The following is a 10,110-nucleotide window of genomic DNA, read 5'->3' as shown; positions in this document are numbered from 1 at the left end:
AAGAACACCCAGAACTGATCTCCTTTAGAATGGACTGGTTGGATCTCCTTGCAGTCCAAGGGACTCTCAAGAGTCTTCTCCAACACCATAGTTCAAAAGTATCAATTCTTCAGCACTCAGCTTTCTTCACAGTCCAACTCTCACATCCATACATACTGGAAAAACCATAGCCTTGACTAGACGGACCTTTGTTGGCAAAGTAATGTCTGCTTTTTAACATGCTGTCTAGGTTGGTCATAACTTTCCTTCCAAGGAGTACGTGTCTTTTAATTTCATGGCTGTAATCACCATCTGCAGCGATTTTGGAGCCCGAAAAAATAAAGTCTGACACTGTTTCCACTGTCTCTCCATCTATTTCCCATGAAGTGATGGGACCGGATGCCATTATCTTAGTTTTTTGAATGTTGAGCTTTAAGCCAAGTTTTTCACTCTCCTCTTTCACTTTCATCAAGAGGATTTTTACTTCCTCTTCACTTTCTGCCGTAAGGGTGGTGTCATCTGCATATCTGAGGTTATTGATATTTCTTCTGGCAATCTTGATTCCAGCTTGTGCTTCTTCCAGCCCACCATTTCTCATGATGTACTCTGCATATAAGTTAAATGAGCAGGGTGACAATACACAGCCTTGACATACTCCTTTTCCTATTTGGAACCAGTCTGTTGTTCCATGTCCAGTTCTAACTGTTGCTTCCTGACCTGCATACAGGTTTCTCAAGAGGCAGGTCAGGTGGTCTGGTATTCCTATCTCTTTCAGAATTTTCCACAGTTTATTGTGATCCACACAGTAAAGGCTTTGGCATAGTCAATAAAGCAGGAATAGTTTTTCTGGAACTCTCTTGCTTTTACGATGATCCAGTGGATGTTGGCAATTTGATCTCTGGTTCCTCTGCCTTTTCTAAAACCATCTTGAAACCTGCTTAGCCATCAGGAAAGTCCACACAGGTCATTAAATATTATCAATGTTACCCCTGCTTTCAGGGGCTATTCAAAATTTTCTTGAAAGATGTTCAGACCACAAAGGGCCAAGGAAGAAGTTTCGTTTAAAAAAAAAAAAATCAGTAGTTTTTTCTTCTCCGGTCTGCAATAATTCTGCATTTGAAATAGATAAAATGGAGAAAGAAAAAGATAACACCCAGATCGATTTGTCAACTTCTCTTTAAGTGTGAAGGGTCTGCAGAAAGCATACATTTTGCCATTTTGGTTCATATGCTATTCTGAATTTACTGGCCTTCTCAGAATTTTGATGAAAAATTTCTGATTTCCTATACATTCCAAATGCTGTATATCTACTCTGGCTGCAGATTACAAAATATTGAGACAGATTACCAAGGAAGCTGTGAACTTTCTACTCTGGATGAATTTAGAAGTAGGATTTCCTCTGAGCTGGAATGGCAAAGGCAGAGGTCTGTAAGTGGGGTGATGGAGTAGGGTTATCTATTGGTTTGTGTAGCCTTTTAAATAAATAATTACTTTGCAAAGAGGAAATGAGATCAGGAAAAAGAAACACACAATATAGCCTGATGAATCAGTGGGTGATAAAGTACATTGGAACTTCAACATCCAGCCTTTTATGTTTTTTTTCAGAAAAGTTGCCCCTCAGTCAGAAACCAGGTATCACATAAAAGAGGAAATCCAGCAGTGTTTGTCTTTAAGAGCGGCAATAAAGAAGAAAGGTTAAAAGCCTAGACCCTGGACCCAGACTTAGCCTAGGTTTGAATCCTAGCTCTGCCTCCCACTAGCTGTGGGATTATGGGTAAATTACATAAACTCTGGACTTCAGTTTCATCACCTATAAAATAATACAACTTACCTTATATGATTGTTATGGGGATTAAGAACCTAACTCTTGCTTATAGTAAACAATGAACGTTAGCTATGATATTTTTACATCCCTTTAATCCTAAACCATATACACCCACTCACTCTTCTGCCCATATTCTTTAGCACTCTCCAAGCTTGGCTTCTGACCTTATTTGATCACTTCTTTTTTGGTATTTTCCTTACTGGGCTATTTGATATTCAGGACTGACTGCTTGAGCTCCTCCCATTAACATCCAGGAAGATTTTCTTCTAATATTTCAAACTTTGCATCGAAAAACATGTTACTCTCGTGACCTGTAACCTAGTGTCCACGTCATAACTTTGACCTGTCCATAAAGTTCATTGGGTGTTTTTACTACTTGAAGAAATAAATTCCCTTAAATGGTGTGGAAGAGGCAGTGCTATGAGCTTGCCAAATTCAGTTTCATTTGTCTCTTTCCAAGTGGACAGGAGGGCTACATGGCTCAGGCTCCCTTGCACTTAGGTTGGGTCCATATGCCTGGGTCTGCATCCTAATGTTTGATGTACTCACTGGTTATAACACTCATGAACGATTGTCTCAGCTCTCACTTCCCTTACTATTAATGCCTGGGAGGTCTCAAGTCTGGGATGGCAACATCACAGAATGGAAGGAGACTAGATCTCTGAATCATCTTGTGGAAGAAAGCTACTGAGGAGAGTTGCCAAACTGCACTGGACTGTGATGTAACTGATAAATATACCTTTATTCTGTGTACTTCATGAGATTTTGGTACATTGCCCTGATTAACTCAGCGGGTACTGAATATTTGTACAGAATATAAGCCTATAGTGAATAGTATTGTAGTAAGTTTGAATGTGTTTGTATCCTAATGGTTCCTATATTCAAGATTACTGAATTCATCATGGAGTTCAGTTAGCTAGCTGAGCAGAATGTTGTAGAGAAAAGAATATGGATGGGAATCCCACTGAAAGTGTTAGTCGCTCAGTCATGTCTGACTCTTTGCGACCCCATGGACTGTAGCCTGCCAGGCTCCTAAGTCCGTGGAATTTTCAAGGCAAGAATATTGGAGTGAGTTGCCATTCCCTTCTCCAGGGTAGCTTCTCAACACAGGGATTGAACCCAGATCTCCTGCATTGCGGGCAGATTCTTTACCGTGTGAGCCACCAGGGAATCCCACTGAACCAGATTCAAATTCTGTCTCAAATACTTATTACCTTGACTATCATGTGTTCTTTCATTGGAATCCAAATGATACTTTCTTTTTAGTAGCATTATGGGGTAAATAAACTAAACCCTATTAGGAAATTGTTTTCATCCGTTTTCAGTATTCCAATATTTCCAGTCCAGTGTTAAGTTTCTGTGATTCTCCATTCTAAACTGATTTTCATAAAATTGACTTTACAGGAGCAACAGAAGTGGTAACACTTAGTTCCAGACAAAGTATCTATATATTTAAGCGAAAGTGAAAGTCACTCAGTCATGTCCATCTCTTTGAGACCCCATTGACTACACAGTCCATGGAATTTTCCAGGTGAGAATACTGGAGTGGGTAGCCTTTCCCTTCTCCAGGGGATCTTCCTGACCCAGGAATTGAACCGGGCTCTCCTGCATTGCAGGTGGATTCTTTACCAACTGAGCAATCAGGGAAGCCCATCTATAGTCTTAATGTGTGCCCAAATAAAAGGAAAGCACTACATTTTTTTTTTTTGGTGTTGAAAACAGTGCTTAGCAGAGAACAATCTCCCCTGTATTTGGTGTGTTATTCAGAAAGCCCCCAAGCCAGAGAATGCCTGCACCATGCGCCATGTGCCACAGCACAGTTCTGAAAATACTGTCTGTAATTAAAACGGGAATTTCTGAACATGATTACCATAGAATTTATCTTTCCAAACCTCAAACAGCATTCTTGACCCATGCAATATTGATGAGTTAATTTTCCTTTTTCCCAATCTCATCTTAACAATGGGAAAAATATTCTCTAATTCAAATTACTGAGGGTGGACCACTGGCAGAACATACACCAGCAAAGACAGAGATAACTAGCAACCACTTGTTTTTTAACCTGTTTTCACACAAAGCCACTTGCACACACAATATAAACAGATTTCAAAGGTACACCCACAAGAGCTGCCATTGTCCCTTGCTGTTTAATACTTTTAAAACGGTTTAGAATTTATGGCATATACTTGGCAGCTTTTTAATTAAAAAACAAGCTAACACATAACTTATTAAATTATGTTAAAAGACAAATATGGCAAAATTTCACCTTAGACATCATAGACAAGAGAGTTAACAATTCAACAGGCATTATTACATTGGAAGTTTACAGAATTTTGAACCCACATTGCACAGTAATGTCTTTAAAAAATCAATATTGCAACAAACTAAGCCCTTTATGGTGCAGCTTGCCTTTTATAAAATTAATAAGCTTTTCCTTTCAATTATCAAATAGATGGCCCTGTAAATGGATAGACAAGGCGTTGGTCTCTCAGACTTCTTCGCTTTTCTGATCTTAGCTCACAATTTCTTTTCTCTTTATTCTCATCATGTTGTTGTTATTCAACTGCTAAGCAGTGTCCCACTCTTTTGAACCCCATGGACTGCAGCGCGCCAGGCTCCTCTGTCCTCTACAATCTCCCGCAGTTTGCTCAAATTCATGTGCATTGAGTTGGTGATGCTATCTAACCATCTCATCTTCCCACCCTTTAATTTCCCTCAAATCTCTACCCTAAGATCTCTGCTTCCTCACTACCATTCTTCTAACAGGTAATTACATTTTTACATAGAATTTGGTTCTAAAGTCAATGATCAAGGTGGAAAATTATATCTCAAAAATCTCTTAATTCACTTGGAAAGTACAACATATATGGCCCTTTTAATGTGCATTCAAAGCTACTATAGCATCCAACTCAGCCAGTTTTTCCTCCAGCATCAGAACAGATTGCTGTTTTCTCAGCTAAACACCTGATGAAGGAGTTGGCTTGCATTTAGGGGCCATGTTGTATGAAAAAAAAAAAACGTATCTTTAAACACTTGAATCACACTCAGTATGGTGAGCTGCTCATACTATGAGAGCGATTCAGGAACTGAGACCAACTGAAGGAACATCAGATTCACATCTCCCTTCCTGCGCGCCTCTGGGGCATATGCTCGAGTGGAACGTGGGACAGAATCACCCACACTATTTACATTCTTCTCTTTCTCTCTTTCTCTTTCTGGCAGAGAAAGTAGAGTTGAGTATGGATGAGAACTTTATATGTATTTAGGAAAAATTCTATTCAAAACCACAACTTTTTCTGAGAAGGGCAGCTCATGTTAAAGATTTCAGGGTCTCTGTTTTCTTGAGTGTCGTAGTGAGAATTGGGGGCTCCTCCATTCAAAGAAGGGGACCATCTCATAAATTGTGTTCATTCAAAGATGGGGGAGACTTGGAGTCTGGGATATGGAGGCTGGAGAGAACTGATTTGCTCTATATGGTGGTTTTCCAACCTTGGCTCTATGAACACTTTTGGATCAGATAGTTCTCTGTTGTGGGGGGCTTTCCCACACAATGTAGGAGTATGGCCATATTTAGCAGTGTGGCCATCCTCAACCCACTAGGTGTCTCTAGTAACCACCCCCTCCACCAAGTAGTGAAAACCAAAAATGTCTCCAGACATTGCCAAATCATCCCTGAGGAGCAAAGCCACCCTTGACTGAGAAATGTTACTCTATATAATAAAACGGGAAGGGTTTGAAATCTTGCCGGGAAGAAGTGAACAGGAAACATGGGTGGTTAGGGGTGGGAGCAGCCTTATAGAGTGTCCAAGACTGGACACTCTATAAGGTGAAACGGCCTCTGAAAAATTCTTAGCTGTCAGATGGTTGAAGCCTTTAAAAAATAAGACATGTCTAAAATCTTCTTTGAATCTGTTTTCTGTTATAGGAACACAACACCCTTCTGTTTCACCAAACCTTCAGTAAGATGGATCATGAACACCAACACCTCGTGAGGGCAGTTAGCTTGGAGCCCTCAAAGAAAAAATGAGTTCCTTAGCTGGGCTGATGCAGCAGAACAGGGACAGTTCATGTGGAAAGGTTACTTAATTCAGAGGAAAAGGCATCTTAGAACCAAGGTAAGTGTATTCACCTGGATTGTGCAAAAATCTTTGGACTTGTTGGTTTGAACCTCTCTCATGTGGAGAAGAAAATGGCAACCCACTCCAGTACTCTTGGCTGGAAAATTCCACGGATGGAGGAGCCTGGTAGGCTACATACAGTCCACGGGGTGGCAAAGAGTCAGACATGACTGAGCGACTTCACTTTCTTTCTTTCTATAGTTCCTTTTGGAGAATGAAATGGCAACCCTCTCCAGTGTTCTTGCCTGGAGAGTCCCATGGACGGAGGGGCCTGGTGGGCTACAGTCTGTGGGGTTGCAAAGAGTCAGACGTGACTGAGCGACTAACACACACATGTGGATCCAAAGTGGCAAGGACTTCTCTGTGGCACCGTTACTGATACTCTGAAGGCTTATGACCTGTGGGTTCCATACACTACACGGAGGCACCACCAGCTCTGCCAAAGGTTGGTATGAGGTGCTCTTCTCCTCTCCTGTGCGTCTCAGAGGATTAGGATTAGAATCCAGGGCCATTCAAAACGGAAGGTGATCACTTCTCATCATGAGGATGGTCTTTACGATGTTATGTAAATCTGCCCCAGAACACTGCTAATTTCTCTTCTCCCTTATCCTCAAAATCTCAGTCTGTTTGGCTTTTCCATTGTGCCTGCTCCTCTATTAACCTACCATGATGTTCCATAAGTAAGTAAGTAAGTGAAGTCGCTCAGTCGTGTCCAACTCTTTGCGACCCCGTGGACTGTAGCCTACCAGGCTTCTCCGTCCATGGAATTCTCCAGCCAAGAACACTGGAGTGGGTTACCATTTCCTTCTCCAGGGGATCTTCCCGACCCAGGGATCAAACCAGGGTCTCCTGCATTGGAGGCAGATGCTTTAGCCTCTGAGCCACCAGGGAAGATATGATATCCCATACATTTTTTCAAATTTTAAATTTTTTGATGTGGACCATTTTTAAAGTCTTTACTGAATCTGTTAAACACTGCTTCTGTTTAATGCTTTGGTTTTTAGGCCAAGAGTCATGTGAGATCTTAGCTTCTGAACCAGGGTTTGAACCAATACCCATCACATTGGAAGGTGGGGTCTTAACCACTGGAGAATTGGGGAAGTCCCACCATATATTTTTTTCTAAACAAATTTCAGTGTAGCTTTTTGCCTCCTTCCCAAGGCTATCTCACTATGTAGGTATGGGTTTGGAAGTGTTCTCCTCCTTGTGGTCCTGTCTCCTTTTAGGGTCAAGTCCATCCTGTCAAATATAAACTGTTTTCACCAGATATTTCTGCTCTTTATCACTTCAATGCTCTTCTAGTCTCAAGCAGCTCCTCCCTATAGAAAGCCTTTCATTGCAACGTTTTGAGGTCTTAATTTGATCTATTGCATTCTACTTCAAAATATCAGTTCAACAATACTATTATAGTATGAAACTCTGAACTCATAGAATTTATCTATACCTCTTTAATGGCATTTATTATTTTCTACCCACGGTTATTTGCATATATGATATCTTTATTCCTAGACTAAGTTCCTCAAAAACAGCAACTATATCTTAACAGTTGGTTCATAACCACTGTTAAGTAATTGATTTTATTTTTTCCCATTCCCCATCCCCCCAAACTTAAGGTGGCTTGCTGCTGCTGCTGCTAAGTCGCTGCAGTCGTGTCCGACTCTGTGAGACCCCATGGACTGCAGCCCACCAGGCTCCTCCGTCCCTGGGATTCTCCAGGTAAGAACACTGGAGTGGGCTGCCATTTCCTTCTCCAGTGCATGAAAGTGAAAAGTGAAAGTGAAGTCGCTCAGTCATGTCTGACTCTTAGCGACCCCATGGACCGCAGCCTACCAGGCTCCTCTGCCCTTGGGATTTTCCAGGCAAGAGTACTGGAGTGGGGTGCCATTTTAGAAGGACACAACATACTGGCTAATGACTTAAATTAGAAGAAAATGAGAAAAAACAAGAGAGGTTTAATAAAAAAATCAAGACTAGTAGGTTTTAAATCAATGCTGGCTAAAAAAAAAAAATCAATTTTCTTTATGTAACACTTGCCAGTGAGTTCAACCTTAGACACAAACTATATTTGTTTCTTCACTCAAAACTGTCCCAGTGGTGATGTCCGTGCCTCATCCTCCATATTTACTCCCTATTCCCCCACCTCTGCCTGCCAGCCACATCTGGCCATGCTTTGTTATGTCCTCCATTAGAAATTGCCATCTTCTTCCACAAGTTAACCTTCCTGACCACAGGGCTGGTACTAGGCATGGGTAATTATTTCAAGCCAAGCCAAATAGAATCCTTCTCTTGGTTTCTGGAGCTGGAACAAGAGGTAAGAGTCTTTTCTTCATGGATGGGAAGGCAGGAATTTGCTGATTCACCACAATCCCTGGGTAGAGAAAGCTGATTTTCAAGAGAAGAAATTAAAGCCAACCTCCAGAAAGAAGCAAAGCTCACAAAAAGAATTCTGATAGCATTTGAACCCCTGGTTCTTGTTTCTGAGACGTCCCCCCTCCCAAAGTTTCCTTCATCGCCTGCCTTCCAAAAAGCATTTGTTAGGGTGTCTTGATTTTTATTGGAAAGAGGCCAAACCCTTGAGTCTGACAATCCAGCATTTCCAGCACCCAGTCAGCCTTATCTTTTTTCTAAATTCTCAGTTGAGAGCTGCTTTCTTCCAGATGCCAGGCTCTTTCTTCCCTCTGTGGTTTTCTTACAGTTATTTCCTTACCTTGAATGACCTCTTGCCTCCTCTCTCTGCAGTACTAATTCAGGTCTCTCTTCAAGGTCCACTTCAAGATCTATCTCCTCCATTAAAACCCTTCTTGATTGATCTTTCCCTTCTCTGAATTACTGTAGCCCTTATTTACCCAGCTTTTGCCATGCTGTCTGAAACATATTTATTTCTCTGCCTTGTTCTCTCTGGTGTTTTCTGTGTCAGAGGATTGTTGGTTTGGCTTATTACTTATTTATTTGGTGACTCAGATAGTAAAGAATCTGCCTGCAATGCAGGAGTCCTGGGTTTGATTCCTGGGTCAGGAAGATTCCTTGGAGAAGAGAATGGCTACTCACTCCAGTATTCTTGCCTAGAGAATTCCAAGGACAGAGGAGCCTAGTGGGCTACAGTCCATGGGGTTTCAAAGAAGTCGGACATGACTGAGCGACTAACACAAAAACACAAGAAATGTTAGGGCTTCCTTGGTGGCTCCAATGGTAAAGATTCTACCTGTGATGCAGGAGACCCAGGTTTGATCCCTGGGTTGGGGCAACCCACTCCAGTATTCTTGCCTGGAGAATCCCATGGACAGAGGAGTCTGGTGGACTACAGTCCATGGGGTCACAAAGAGTCAGATACAACTGAGAAATTAACACACACACACACACACACACACACACACATAGAAATGCTATCTTCCCTTTTGTTTGTTGGCACTTTGATTTATTTGGGTACGAAACTTTGGGGCAAGAATTGAGGGAGCATTGAATTGATCTACATGAAAAGAGTGCCAAATATGAGGCTCTAGCAAGCAATTCGGGAAAGGAGAAATGAGGGGCAGAGAGGGAAGACCAGGAGGAAAGGGGCATTAGCAGTGAAGAGAAGGCTGTGGATAGTCCACTGTGATCGTTCTCCATGATCCTCAGTTGCTCAGGAAATTAAAATAAACTCATCAAATGCTTAAAGAGCAAGTATAGTTGATGGAAATTAGTGACGGGATGGGTTTTGGGTGTAGATTGTCAAGGGGTAGGGAACAGAAGCAGAAGCAAAACAGTTTTGACATCCAACTTGGTCTGGATTTGGGGGTTCAAGCCAAGGGATAAAAGCTCCCAGCCAACATCTGGGCTATGACTGTTTATTAATTGAGTGTTAAATGTATCAGTCTCGCCTCCCACATCGTGACTGTACGTTTCATAAGTAGGGACCATGCTGTGCCCTGCCTCAGATGCTGTCAGACTGTGTCAGGCTCAGAGAGCTATTTCTACATCACTCCTCTGTTCACTTTCCATAGCAATGTTAGGCTAATGACTCTTTTTTTTTTTTTTTTTATCATATTGGCTTCCTGATCTAAGAAAAAAGAAGAAGGAAAAGAAGGAGGAGGAAGAGGACGATCGTCTATAATTGGTCCCTGCAGCCATTTTTAACTTCTCTGCTGGTGATCAAACTCCTCCCTTATCTGGCCTCATCTGATTTGCCCAAACTCACCTTCTCTTATC

General features: G+C 41.7%; 1 long non-coding RNA gene across 2 annotated transcripts in view; it reads left to right on the top strand.

Moving 5' to 3' along the window:
• LOC104989174 overlaps positions 1-7,576 on the top strand; it is a 24,880-nt gene extending 17,304 nt beyond the window's left edge. The window contains exons 3-4 of one of the 2 annotated variants that reach the window (XR_825343.1): positions 5,730-5,919; positions 7,536-7,576. This is a non-coding gene — a long non-coding RNA (uncharacterized LOC104989174). Of the gene's footprint in view, positions 1-5,729; positions 5,920-6,123; positions 6,152-7,535 lie in introns of those variants that run through there. The other variant, XR_825342.1, reaches the window with a different exon arrangement.
• Positions 7,577-10,110: the final 2,534 nt, after the last annotated feature.

The sequence above is a fragment of the Bison bison genome, unplaced genomic scaffold, assembly GCF_000754665.1.
Source record: "Bison bison bison isolate TAMUID 2011002044 unplaced genomic scaffold, Bison_UMD1.0 scf7180017864146, whole genome shotgun sequence".
Classification (NCBI taxonomy): domain Eukaryota; kingdom Metazoa; phylum Chordata; class Mammalia; order Artiodactyla; family Bovidae; genus Bison; species Bison bison.
Note: the sequence above shows the minus strand (reverse complement) of the source record. Positions and strands in the feature narration are given on the sequence as shown.